Raw genomic sequence first — 15,095 nt, 5'->3', positions numbered from 1 at the left:
CAGAAATCCCTACTGTGGGGCTGGGGATGTGGCTCAAGCGGTAGCGCACTCGCCTGGCATGCGTGCGGCCTGGGTTCGATCCTCAGCACCACATACAAAACAAAGATGTTGTGTCCGCTGATAACTAAAATAAATAAATATTAAAAAAAACAAAAAAAAGAAATCCCTACTGTGTCACCTATGAGCCATTAACCCTAAGTAAGGGTTACTATATACTGATTTGTAAAAATATAATTATAACTCTTTTTGAAATTTAAATACAAAGACACATTACAGTATGTATCTTTTCTTGTTTAATATCTATCCCCTAATATTATTTATTTTGTGAGGTTCAACTATATCTTGAAAACAATTGACTTTCTCACTGCTATAAACACATTTTTAAAAGTTATTTCGGAAGTTTCTACAAGAGAAATTATGAATTGAATTGATGTGAACATTTTATCATGAAATGTTGGTTGACACAGAACTAATACCTTCTTGAATATAAACAAGAAATAGAATTAATAAATTACAAGGTAAGTACATATTTAGATTTGGAAGATACTACTAAACAGTTTTTCCAACTTGTATGTATGATGATAAAGAGTTTTCCAAAGTACTTTTGTCCTCTTGATTGAAAGCTGTTAGGAGTATTTCATAGAGATTCCAATATCATTGAACTCTAAAGGGAAAAAGTGGATCTCTTATCCCTTTTCAAGAGTCTGTGCAAAATTTTCTGCTTCATTTCCAAGACCAAAAACATGTCACAAGGGATTATTGGAAGAGGAAGACTACAAAAACAACCAGACCATTTTTCTCAGGTCAAGAGCTGCATCCTTGCCTTGTGTTACCATAGTTAAGATGCTCTCTCCCTTGACTCTGCAAATACATGGAATATGCACTCAAAAGGTGATGAAACATCTGAGTATCTTAAACTGGCACCATTACAAAAGTTCTACCACAGCAGGTACCCAGGTGTGGATGGAATCATCTGATATATTAGAATCTTTCCAGCCTATATTTATTCTTGCCTTATTCAGCAAATATCCAAGAATAGTGTTCAGTGTGTGTCACAGAATGTGCCAGCATGATTAAATTATTAATATAAAAATTGAAAACAATAATATGGCTCAAACTAAAAACAATTTACTTAAAATTTTAGATATACAAATTCTGTTCCAAGTTTTTCCAGGAAAAAATATAATTTATAGTCTTTCCTATAATGCCTGCTCTCAATAGAAGGGAGTTCAGCAGAGTAGGGCAAGTGGATTAGAGGAATCAAAGAGGGGAGAGAAAGAGAAGGTAACAGGAAAGAAGACTGAGTAAATTCTGTCATGTGCATATATGCAAATGGCTCAAATTCCAAATTCCCACTATTATGTAAAATTACAATGCACAAATAAAAACTTTAAAAAAGCATACTTACTTTTAAATAAAGTTTCCTGAGAGTTATTTTCATTGTCTTATTTAAAATACTAGCAGAGGAGAAGTAACTGTAAATAATACAAAATGCTAATACCTTTATAAGGATTATTTATATTCTAGTTTTGAATATTGTTTGTTCCTTTACTGGCAAATAGGTACATCTTCTGTTCTGTCACTTCACCTCATGTCAGCCAGTAAAGCCATGCTCTTAATATTCAGTAGTAATCAAGATTTCCATTTCTTTGGTTTATATCAATCTGAAATTTATTCTTCAGTAAAAGATATAATTTGTTCTTTCCTTTTTTTTTTTTTTTTTTTAACCCTTATCCTCTTTTCTAAGCACTGAGTGGTTGGGTTTGAAACAACATTCTTGCTGCATCCAAGTAGGGATTGTGTTGTTATAAAAATGGTGAATATTCCTTTGGCTATACTTTTGACAGCATAAAACTTCCTGTCTGGTATAAATTTTGTGTACATTTTTCTATTCTACACAGTAATAGAGGGTTAGTGATTTTATCAGATAAAATGGTATACGTTTCATTCCCTTAACTAAAGGGAATAAAGTCACAGTTTTAAATGGTGTAAGACATGATGTTCACAAAACAGAGGGGGGACTTGTGGGAACAAGTAATAAGAGAGGGTTGGCCTGGAAGATGTGGGCAAATCAAGAAATGGAGGGCAAATAGCATGGAGGCATGGATGCTAGGGACTAAGCCAATCTTTGCAAAGTTTTGGCATCTATGTAGAAGCTATCATGAATGTTCATTTATTTTATAGTAAAGTTTTATTTAAGTAACCATATACACAGCTACAGATAAAAATGATGAAATTTCACAAAATAAAGACACACATATAACAAATATCTATCTCAAGTTTCAGAAAATTACCAATATTCCTATCACCCCTCTCTTCCCTTCAAGTCACTGCTAGCCCAGTATTAACCCACTACACAGATGTATTTCAGCACAATAGGATTAATTTTGCCCATTTTAACATATACTGAATCATATGATATGTGTATACGTTTTAATGATAATGAAATGTTTAACAACATATTTGTGAAATTAATTTGCACATACTGCATTTGTGATTAATTTACATTGTAATGTCATAGTCATTATATGAATGTATTAATTTATTTGTCTTTTTTGCCATTTATAGACTTTGGGTTGTTTATAACTTGAAGTATTTACAAAGAATAACTATAGGAAAATTCTTTTTCCTTATTTTTTGTAAATACATTAACTACATTAATATTGATTACCTGTGTTGGTGTGGTTCAGTCATATAGAATTGATTTTTTTGGTTACTTTTTAAAAAATGTTTATTTATTCTAATTTGCTATACATGATAGCAGAATGCATATCAATTCATAGTACACATATAGAGCACAATTTTTCATTTCTCTGGTTGTACACAAAGTAGAGTCACACCATTCCTGTCTTTATACATGTACTTAGAGTAATGATGTCCATCTCATTCCACCATCTTTCCTCCCCCTATACCCCCTCCCTTCCCCATCCTCCCCTTTGCCCTATCCAAAGTTCCTCCATTCCTCCCATGCTCCACCCACCACCCCCATTATGGATCAGCACCTTTATATCAGAGAAAATATTCAGCCTTTGGTTTTTTTGGGATTGGCTTACTTCATTTGGCATAATTTTCTCCAGCTTCATCCATTTACCTGCAAATGCCATGACTTTATTCTCTTTTAATGCTGAGTAATATTCCATTGTGTATATATACCACATTTTCTTTATCCATTCATCTACTGAAGGGCATCTATGTTGGTTCCACAATTTAACTATTGTGAATTGTGTTGCTATAAACATTGATGTGGCTGTGTCACTGTAGTAGGCCGTTTTTAAGTCCTTTGGATATAAACCAAGGAGTGGGATAGCTGGGTCAAATGGTGATTCCCTTCCAAGTTTTCCAAGGAATCTCCATACTGCTTTCCATATTGATTGCACCAATTTGCAATCCCACCTGCAGTAGAAACATATCTCAACATCATAAAAGCTATCTATGCAAAGCCCCAGGCCAACATCATTCTAAATGGAGACAAATTGAAGGCATTCCCTCTAAAAACTGGAACAAGACAGGGATGCTCTTTTTCACCACTTCTATTTAAGATAGTTCTTGAAACTCTAGCCAGAGCAATTAGACAGACAAAAGAAATGGATATGAAAAGAAAAACTCAAACTATCACCATTTGCCAATGACAGGATTCTATACCAGAGGATCCAAAAACTTCAACCAGAAAATTTCTAGAACTAATAAATGAATTCAGCAAAGCAGCAGGATATAAAATCAACACCCATAAATCAAAGGCATTTCTGTACATCAGTGACAAATCCTCTGAAAGAGAAACTAGAAAAACTACCCCATTTACAATTGCCTCAAAAATAAAATACTTGGGAATCAACAAAAGAAGTGAAAGACTTTTGCAATGAAAATTTCAGAATGTTAAAGAAAGAAATTAAAGAAGACCTTAGAAAATGGAAAGATATCCCTTGTTCTTGGATAGGCAGAATTAATATTGTCAAAATGACCATACTACCAAAAGCACTATACAGATTTGATGCATTTCCAATCAAAATCCAAATGACATTCCTCATAGAAATAGAAAAAGCAATCATGAAATTCATCTGGAAAAATAAGGGACCCAAATAGCCAAAGCAATCCTTAGAATTGATGTGTGTGTGTGTGTGTGTGTGTGTGTGTGTGTGTGTGTGTCTGGTGTGGGGTCAGAATCAAGATTCTCTAGTTTTTGTATGCATACGCATTGACTTGTTATTATTAATGATCATGCTTTACCCAATATGTTATAGGGTTACTTTTGTTATAAAATAAATGACCATATTTATATAAATCTGTTTCACTGTTTTCTTTTTTTTTTTCATTCAAATGTGTGACTTCTCAGTTAATCCATGGTTTTCATTGGTCTTTATATAAGAATAACTGGTAGGTGTTAATGCAATTTATCAGATGAACAGTTAGCAGCACTTTTAAAGTTATATTTCAAATCTGCTGAATCATAAAGTTATTCCTTGTTAGAGACATTTTATAGGTAAAAAAGAGTAGCTGGATAATAATGATTGAATTGCATTCTTCTTTGTCCAAAAAAGCACATTGGTTAGAGATCACAATATCTTTGTAAAACTGGTTAGGCTCCTCCCAAGAGCAAGATTCAACTGGGTGGTTTTCTAGATTCACTCTTAAATCATTGATACCAGTCTTAAAAGTTTATCACTTTATCAGGAATGTTAATTTCTGCCTGGAAGGGGTGACAGATTACATCAGCTATAAATTTATGTCAAAGGTCAGCTTTATAACAATTTTCTTTCTTATAGGTGTTTTCAGCAAATGTTTTTAAAGGATTGATTCTAAACTCCTGGAAAGAAATGTTCCCCTAGGTGTTGAAGTCAAAGACCAGCTATCTTCTTTATTCAGTTTATTCTAACTTAGTCCTTCAACCTGGACATATAAAATAGAATTTAAAATTTTTATGAATTGCTTTTCCTTCCACTCTTGGTAAGAGTGGCTGCAAAACTGACAATTCAAGCCAGTTAGAATAATACTGAAAAATTTTACCTTGTTCATATGTTGAAAAACTCTTCTATTTTCAGCAAGTTTAGAATTTTTTTTTCATTTTCAAAATGTTTATTTAAATCTTAATTTTGAAATGCATATTTTTTTACATTTGAATTGAATGGGGTATAATTTCTCATTTTTCCAAGTGTACAGGTTGCAGAATCACATTGGTTATACAGCCACGTTTATACATACAGCAATACTAGTGTCTATTTTATTCTGTTGCCCTTCCTATCCCCCCTTTCCCTCCTGTCTCCTCCCATCACCTCTCTCTACCCAATCTAATGTGACACATTTCTTTTTTTTTCCCCTCACAATCTGAATTCTCTAAAAACAAAATAAATAATAAAATAAATAAATAAAATAACCCAAAATTCATATGAGAAAAATATGTATTTATCAATATGTAAATGTTTTATTTAAATATGTGTCTTTTTATTTTGTAGTTCTGCCAGTAAAAAAAAAAAAAAAAAAAAAAAGGTGTAAATGTGAAGTTACAATAATCCAAAAGGAGGGAGCAATTGTGATTGAGTGATTACACTTTCCTCACTCCTACAACATACTAGTAAGACCACTGTTGGACTAATGAGAATTTCTTTACTTTGCAAAAGGATTGTTTTAAGTTATTATTAGAAAACCACTGTTCTTCATTCTAATTAAATTAATTAATCTATTTTATGTACTTTTTGTGGTGCTGGGGATCAAACCTAGAGCCTCCTGCTGCTAGGCAAGCATACTACCACTGAGCTACAACTCCAGCCCCTATTTTAAAAGATGCATTTTATGGAGTAGTGTTTGGACCTTTGACAAATATCCTTTCGCTTTCAAACATAAAGGAATATTATGTAAAATGAAGGCATGAATTTAACACCAGTGTAGAGTTTCTGATAAAATTAAATATAAATCTCTTTCAAAATAATCAACATAGCAATACAATTATTTCCATTATTCAGATTCTTGATAAGCATGCTATTAGCATGATTTTTACAATTGAACTGATGCAAGTAGAGGGTAGTAAATCAGTTCTACAATCTTCAAACATGTTCCCTGGGCCTTGCATCTAGAGCCATCTGGACACTATGACAGCATTCTATTTATTACATACAAAAGCCTGGATCCTGCCGATGCATAAACAGTAATTAAACACACAAGCCAACCATGCATGCCAGATCTGCGAGAACTATCCTTTGAGTATCCTAGAGTTTCCATGCCAATGAGCTTATTGAGAAATTGGCTGGTGATTAAAGATTAATGATTTATGGTTGCAAGTGAGGTTCATTTGCTGCTTACTGAAATATGTTTGACAGCCTCTTTTATGGTTTTCCTAGAATCCATACTCATAGAGCTAATTATTCTTAAGACAATATCTCAGTTAAATTCAAACATGAGCTGAAGGTAAGAACCCAAAATCATAAGTATTTTAATATCCAGGTATCAGAGAGCATACCTCTTTTCCTATACCCTCCTGAATATCCAAGTTTGCTTTCCATGCTTTTAAGTATAACACTTGCCCTTTACATATTGGAAAGAACAGCCATTTGGGACTTGTTTTCCCTAACTCTACTTCTGTAATTCCCATCTTCTCTGGCTGGTCACAACCTGTGCTTAAATTAAGAAGACATGATGGATGAAAAAGAAAAATAATGGAGGCATTTACAAAGAAGCTTGGTTATACTTTTGGCTAATCAGCATTTTGCTTTTTAAGGTGTTTAGATTTTTCACAATTTGTTGATTCCCAGGAGAAAATAGGTGCTTGAGTGAATTCCTCAGTTAAGTGTAAAAATATCTAGTAGTTGCCGCTGGGAGTTGGCGGCGGGTGGGGGGACTCATGAGTTATAATTCAGAATAGAGCTGATTTTGGAGATACTGGAATTTATTAATTCACTCATATAAACATAACATATAATTTCTTTTATAAATGTAGTAAAGCATAACTGAAAATATGTCTAACCCCTTCATAACCTTAATGGTTCTATAAATATGGAACTGAAGTAATTTATAAAGCTGTTAAAATTAATTCTGTCATTAAAATAAACTCCACAGTTCATTACATTACCACTGTAGTAACCTAACTATGAACTTCCCTGAGTCAGCAAAGTGAATCAATGGTGATGAATGATATTACTGCTGAGCAGTACATGGATGAAATGCTTGCCTGGTCAGGAAGCTGCTTTCTTCCAATACAAGAAGGTTGGTTTTTATTGACTCCCCACACCCCTCTGATCTATTGTCTGCTTTTTATATAAAGTTTTTTGTTGTTGTTGCTGTTTTTTGTTTTTTGCTTGGAAGACACATATTTGGCTAAAGTTTTTTCCTAGAGTTAAATTTTTAAAATTCATTTTTAAAAATTTATTTATTTACTCATTCTAATTTGTTATACATGACAGCAGAATGCATTTCAATTCATGCATATAGAGCACAAATATTTATGTCTCTGGTGGTACACAAAGTAGAGTCACACCATTTGTGTATTCATACATGTACTTAGGATAATGATGTCCATCTCATTCCACCACCTTCCTTACCCCCATACCTCTTCCCTTCCCTTCCCTCCTTTTTGTCCTATCTAAAATTCCTCCATTCAGTCCCATGCTTTTCCAACATCCCCATTATGGATCAGCATCCTCAAATCAGGGAAAGTAATCAGCCTTTGGTTTTTTGGAATTGGCTTACTTCATTAGCATAATATTCTCTAGCTCCATCCATTTACCTGCAAATGTCATGATTTTCTTCTCTTTTAATGCTTAGTAGTATTCCATTGTGTATATATTCTACATTTTCTTTATCCATTCATCTACTGAAGGGTTTCTAGGTTGGTTCCATAATTTAGCTATTGTGAATTGTGTTGCTATAAACATTGATGTGGCTGTGCCACTGTAGTATGCTATTTTTAAGTTCTTTTGGTATAAACCGAGGAGTGGGATAGCTGGGTCAAATGGTGGTTCCATTTCCAGTTTCCCAAGGAATCTCCATATTGCTTTTCAGATTGGCTGCACCAATTTGCAGTCCCACCAGCAGTGTATGAGTGTAGCTTTTCCCCCCACTCCTCGATACCACTTATTGTTGTTTGTATTCTTGATAGCTGTCATTCTGATTGGAGTGAGATGATATCTTAGAGTAATTTTGATTTGCATTTCTCTAATTGCTAGAGATGTTGAACATTTTTTCATTTATTTGTTGATTGATTGCATATCATCTTCTAAGAAGTGTCTGTTTAGTTTTTTGGCCCTTTTATTGATTTGGTTGTTGTTGTTGTTATTATTATTATTATTTTGGTGTTAAGATTTTTTAGTTCTTTATAAGTCCCAGAGATTCGTGCTCTATCTGATGTGTGTGTGGTAAAAATTTGCTCCCATTCTGTAGACTCTCTGTTCACCTCATTGATTGTTTCTTTTGCAGAGAAGAAGCTTTTCAGTTTGAATCCATCCTATTTATTAATTCTGGATTTTATTTCTTGTGCTATAGGAATCTTATTAAGGAATTTGGAACCTAATCTGTCATGATGAATATTTGAGCCTACTTTTTCTTCTATTAGATGCAGGGTCTCTGGTTTAATTCCTAGGTTCTTTTTTTTAATATTTATTTTTTATTTGTAGTTGTACACAATACCTTTATTTCACTTATTTATTTTTATGTGGTGCTGCGGAACCCAGAGTCTTGCACAAGCGAGGGAGTGCTCTACCCCTGAGCCACAACCCCCGCCCTAATTCCTAGGTTCTTGGTCCACTTTGAGTTGAGTTTTGTGCATGGTGAGATATAGGGACTTAATTTCATTTTACTGCATATGGATTTACAGTTTTCCCAGCACTATTTGTTGAAGAGGCTATCTTTTCTCCTATATATGTTGTTGGCACATTTGTCTAATATGAGATGACTGTATTTATGTGTGTTTGTCTCTGTGTCTTCTATTCTGCACCATTGGTCTACAAGTCTATTTTGGTGCCAATACCATGCTGTTTTTGTTACTTTTGTTACTATTGCTCTGTAGTATAGTTTGGAATAGTGATGCCACCTGCTTCACTCTTCTTGCTAAGGATTGCTTTAGCTATTCTGGGTCTCTTATTTTTCCAGATGATTTTCATGAGTGCTTTTTCTATTTCTATGAGGAATGTCATTGGGATTTTGATTGGAATTGCATTAAATCTGTATAGTGCTTTTGGTAGTGAGGTCATTTTAGATCACACTCCCCATTATTAGCAGATTAAGTTGGCAAAGCACTGAAAAGGAAATAGTTCAAATGCATGTGGGTGAACATCTGTGTCTTATTTTGAAGCTATTTGCTAATTGATATTTACCTAGTGAAGATTATGTTTCTTATTACTGGCCCGCAAAATAATTATAAAGTACATGGTGAAAGTTTTTGGGTTGATGTTGATAATAAAGGTGACTCTAGAATAAAAAAAAATTAAATTCTTTTATCAACTTTTATTTATGCTAATGCTCTGTTCAGAAGTATAGGGAACTGTTTAGATTCCTGAATTTTCACCAGAATCACATTATCTTCAAGAGGTAGGTCTTTGCTGTGAATGTGTTTTAAACCAGGTTAGTCTGTTTTAAATTCTGATTTTACAACTTTGTAGATGCACATGTTGTCAAGGCCATTGCTGAAAAAATGGTAAGAGTTGTCTAAGTTTCTCTACTTAGCATAGAATAAATATAAAAATAGCTTAGATAAGATCCTCAGCCAAATTAGAATTGCTGCCATTTTCTGGCACTTACTGTAAATTCACAGTTTCTGAACAATATCCATTACCTTTTGAAACTTCGTTGTTATGTCTATTGTTTTTTCTCCAAACCTATTAGGCAATTTTTTTCCCCTTGGGCCCTATGTTTTGCTGTAAAAAAGAATTAGTGCCTCCCTAGAGATAGCAAAGCATGTGGCAGTGAATAAAATGTGCATAGAGATGCAGATGCAGTAACTAAATGACTCACTCCTAACCGAAACTCGCATTGGCACTATCCAAATATCTGCTTTGGCAAAATTAGCAATAATTATGTGGCCTAGACCTCCATGGTTACTTTCCAAGAGTCAAAAGCAGAAGTACTCAATATCCGAATTACAGGGCCTAGTGTGGTTCCTAAAAAAAAGAAACTGAAAAACATTCCATGAAAAAAGGAGGAAAAAAATATAAAGAAAGCAATGAGAAATACTAAAGAGTATGGATGCTTTCTGTAACTGTTGAAATGACTTAACTGACTCAGTTATAGACACTTTTGTATTAAGAATCAATAAAATAAAAAGTAAAAACTTATTGCCTATAGTCTAGGTTGAGACCTGACTTAAAAAAGCCTTCTATAAACTGTAAAATGAACTATGTTAATACACCATCAAACTAAAGCCTTGGAAAAATAAGATGGAAGAAACAAGAGGCAAAAACACTTTGATACAAAATCCAAACCAATAAACTTTCCAGAAGAAATGTTAGAAATAGATATGAATTGTCTTAAATATTCATGCATTTTTTAATATTTACTTTTAGTTATAGGTAGACACATACCTTCATATATTTTTTTAAATTTTTATGTGGTACTGAGGATTGAACCCCGTGCATGCCAGGCGAGTGCTGCACCTCTGAGCCACAACCATAGTCCCAATATTCATGTATTTTGAATTCCAAATTTATTTCAAATAATTTTTCCTAAGAAATCACAGTTATTAAAAAATGTTTTAAAAATGATGAACCCATTGAGGCATCTTAATATCAAAGATGATTAGAAACAACAAAAATTCCAAATGATAGTCTTTCTAAAAAAAGACATTGTTGAAAAATATTCAATAATGTGAGGAAAATAACAAATATAACTGAAGATCTGATATAACATGCTGCATTATTTTTATTTCTATTTTGTACATTTGATAGGGACAAAACATTACATAATCAGTGTGAGTTATTACTCCACCCTTATCATTTACTATAGTAAAATTTTAGAAAGATTTTTAAATTATCATTTAAAATTTTCTCTAATCTGGTACACAGAGACGCACATTAGAGAGTGAGGGAACCTGGAAATGAGTTTTCTTTAAAGAATGTGTACTTTCCCTGGGTGTGAGTGTGTGTGTGTTGGGGAGACTCTAGGGATCCCATATATTAAGATGAGAAGAAAGAGTAGGGCTTTTAGCATTTTGTCATTTGAAAAGAGAGAACAAAATTGAGCAGAATGAAGCTTTATTGACAAGAAGCGATGAATAAAGATGCCTACAGAAAAGTCTGTAGTCCTTGTCAAGGTTATTGGATTGGATTGTCTTTCTGTAGTTGTAGCTAAGTGCTAAATCTGGTCATGAGGTAACCCAGTTTTATTGAAAACAATCCACTTTTATTGAAAACAATGTACTGTGATTGATGGTCGATTCCCGCATAGCATTTTAATGTCTATGTTTGTGTTCTTAAAATAAATATACAACCTAAGATCTTAAAACTTTTAGTTATTTTTATCTTTAAAAATGATCAAAATAATGTTCATTGTTCACAATCTAACGAGATTATCACTAGATGCTTAGTGGACATTCTAGAAAGTCTACTTCCCCTTCTATATTAGCTTTTTTTTTTTTTACGAATTAAATATTATTTTTATTCTCCTAGTACTTTGTGCACTCGGAAATGGATAACAGAATAGAGACCAGATAGCACATTCTAAATAAATCATGTCACATTTAAAAAATCTGATCCAAAAATTCCAATGCCTCTTGAAAAAGTGGTTGAAATATTTTACATTTAATCTATTCTAATCTTGCCACTTAATCTGACAGGTGAGATCATTGGGAAACAGATATATAAATTTTCAGTACATTATGGACTGACATATGAGACTGCGGTTCTACCTCGTTATCCAGTTTTATTCTTACTGAGCCTCTTCTAATACTCTTAGAAGAAGTTAATTTATTTAGATTGAGAAATAGAAAGTGTATTGGCTCAGGAATGACCTCAACTTAGTTTTTATTTTTTTTTTTCCTTAAAACTATTCTGAGAAAATATATAATTGAACATGTATCTTTTGAATGACAGTACTTATTTATCTGGGTTGAGGGGAGAGAAGCGTGCTAGAGGAACCATCATGCCCTTTTGAACTTTGAAAGTCCCTGAGGATGCATATCACAGATTGGTGTAGATTCAGGGATTCTAAACAATTTGGGTTCTACTTCCCAATACTAACTTCAAGTAAAGTAGTTTTGCCTGTAACTATTTTATGTATTTCTATTCCTGTAAGATGTATTTGTACTGTGGATTTAAGCACTTGGAATTTAAAACAAAACAAAACTTAGTTCCAGCATTAATATTGGGGTTAATCATCTTACTCACAGTAGGTGAAGGATTTTATTTGCATGAGTTACTTCTGGAGAAGAAACACTTCCGAAGATTAATCATCTTTAAATTTGTTTTTGTATATACATTTGTATTTTTCCATTGCTCCATGTTGAACATGCATTACATTTATAATCAGAAAATTTTAAAAATTAAATGTGCCTCAAAAAAGTAACATATAAGTTCCCCTACCATAAAGATAACCTTCCTATTATAATAGTTTCTCTTCCTAGTTGTTCAATTGTTCATGTAATTCCTATAATATTGACATAATATTGATTCCCTTGTACACTAGCTCTGGCTCTTCTACTCTGTTGGCCAGAACTAATAACCTGTTTTGCAGATGGCGTATCTTCTTACAAATGAAAATTTTTATATAGAACAAGAATACATTTCAACTGCAGGGGTAGGTATATAGCTCAGTGATAGAGTTATTTCCTAGCATGTATGGGGGACTAGGTTCAATTCCTAGGACTGCCAAAATATTTATATTTATATATATATATATATATATATATATATATATATATATATATATATATTTATATATAAATATTTTGGCAGTCCTATATAAATATAAATATATATATATAAATATTTTGGCAGTACTAGGAATGAAAATATATATATATATATATATATATATATATATATATATATATATATATATATTAAACTCTGCCATCACTACCACCCTGCCATTTTCACACTTACATAATTGCAGTTACCTCCACATTAAATTTTCTTTGACTCCACAAACTCTTCTTAACAGAGCAACTAAAATGATTGTCTGAAAAAGGAAATTGGATTCTGTCAGCCAATCCTCAGAAACTGCCAATAGTTTCCATCTCCATCAGAGTAAAGTCTGAAGTCTATGCCTTTCCTTTTCACACCCATGTATTTCTGGTCACCTTGCTTGTCGCCCATATCCTGGAAATACTCCTGCTGCAGGACTTTTGGACATAGAAATACCTGTGACTTGCTCCCTGACTTCAAATATTTGTTTAAATACTACTTTCACAATAAAGTCTTGTCTATCACCCTATTTAAAGTTACAATATCCACTTGCTTTCCAAGTTTCTTACATATTTCTCTATAAGGTAATTATCAAGTACTAGCACAATTATCTATCTTTGTTTTTGCTTTGTTTCTATCTCAACAGTAGGATTTACTTGAACACAAAGCTTTTGACTATTTTATTCACTAAGTCATCCCCATAGCAAAGCAAAATGACTGTCATATAATATTGGATAAATAGGTGCTAAAAATGGTAAAATACTTTTGAACAATTGAGAACATTAGACACTGAAAGAAGAATAAAACTGACAGCTTAGATATAAAACAGTTAAGATCCAACAAGAGAGTAGACAATTCCATAATAAATTTGAGATTTCATTTTTATTAGAAAAATAATTTGAATCTCTACTAGAAAAATCTTCAAAGACTAATTTCGCAGTCTAGAAGAACTAGTTCAGAGTAACACATCAAATCAAACAAAGGACATTCACCTGGATAGTTAAATAATCCTGTATGTGCCTATTAAACAAAGCTCCAGACTTTGAAAAGGCAGGTGATTTTTCTTAAGACTCAATTACCTAGATAAGTGATTGTCATGTAGTTAAGTATTCAATAAATCAACAAATATTTGGTGATCATATAAATGAACAATTTATCTTAAATTAAATTTAGACAATGTCATTTTGTACTATTAATTAAACTGTGTTGGTAAGTGATCCAATATTTTACATTTTAAATTCTTTTTTTTTTTTTTTCCAGCTAGCAATGTTATCTACTTCCTTTGGACAGAATGGCCATTGTCCTCTCTGGGTTACCAAACACACAGCCCTATTGGTGGAATGTGGGTAATGGGAAAAGTTATCTAAGCAAGAGGAAATTTTATGTCAAATATATGCAGCATGATTTCTTCAAGTGTAAGCTTGAAATATTTTTCCAATTATTTATGACAAGTTGACCTATGCTTTGGAAAATATGCTGATTTTTATAACACCCATTAAAGAGAAGGGTTCTCAATGTATGGCAGGAGAAAATGTAAATTGGAGCAATCTTTCTGAAATACATTTTGAATACAAAGATTTATAAATACACATGGTTGATGGCCAGGCAATTATAATCCTATGTATTTAGATCATACACAATTTAAATTTCATTCACGTTTCTTTTATTTTCTATCATTCATGTACAAAGAATAGATGTTACAAATTATTCTTAATGCAATTTTAAAAGGCTTATTTTAAGTAGTGGGATAAATTATTTGTAAGTATATTCAACTTTTAAGACCACTGGCATAATGACAAATTATTAGAATTAGGTTTTGTGCTCTGTTTCCTTTAAATATTAAAAGGTATATTTTTCTATAAGATAGCTTAGTGATACTCATAAAACTCCCAAAGGCCCCCAAAGAAATCAGAGAAGAGCAAAGAGATAGAATGTCTACTTGTAACATGTTATTCTGGGTGGGATCCTGGAACAGAAACAGAACACTGGTTGGAAAACTAAGGAAATCTAAGTTGATTTAATGATAATATACCAGTGTTAATTTTCTGGGTGTTTTCTTTGATAATGTAAGATGCTCCAATAGGGGAAGATGGGTAAAAGGTACCGAGGAACAATTTTTCCAACTTTATTCAAAATCTAAAGCTAATCTAAAAAATTTCAAAAACTTTTAAAAAATATTTACATCAAATCCCAAGAAGAGAAAATGAAGGAAAACAAAACAAAACAAAAAACAACCAGAGTATTCAATGCCTGTAGGGAAAACTTGAGAAAATTCTA

The sequence above is a fragment of the Callospermophilus lateralis genome, chromosome 16 (assembly GCF_048772815.1).
Source record: "Callospermophilus lateralis isolate mCalLat2 chromosome 16, mCalLat2.hap1, whole genome shotgun sequence".
Taxonomy (NCBI): domain Eukaryota; kingdom Metazoa; phylum Chordata; class Mammalia; order Rodentia; family Sciuridae; genus Callospermophilus; species Callospermophilus lateralis.
This window is presented reverse-complemented; position numbering follows the sequence as displayed.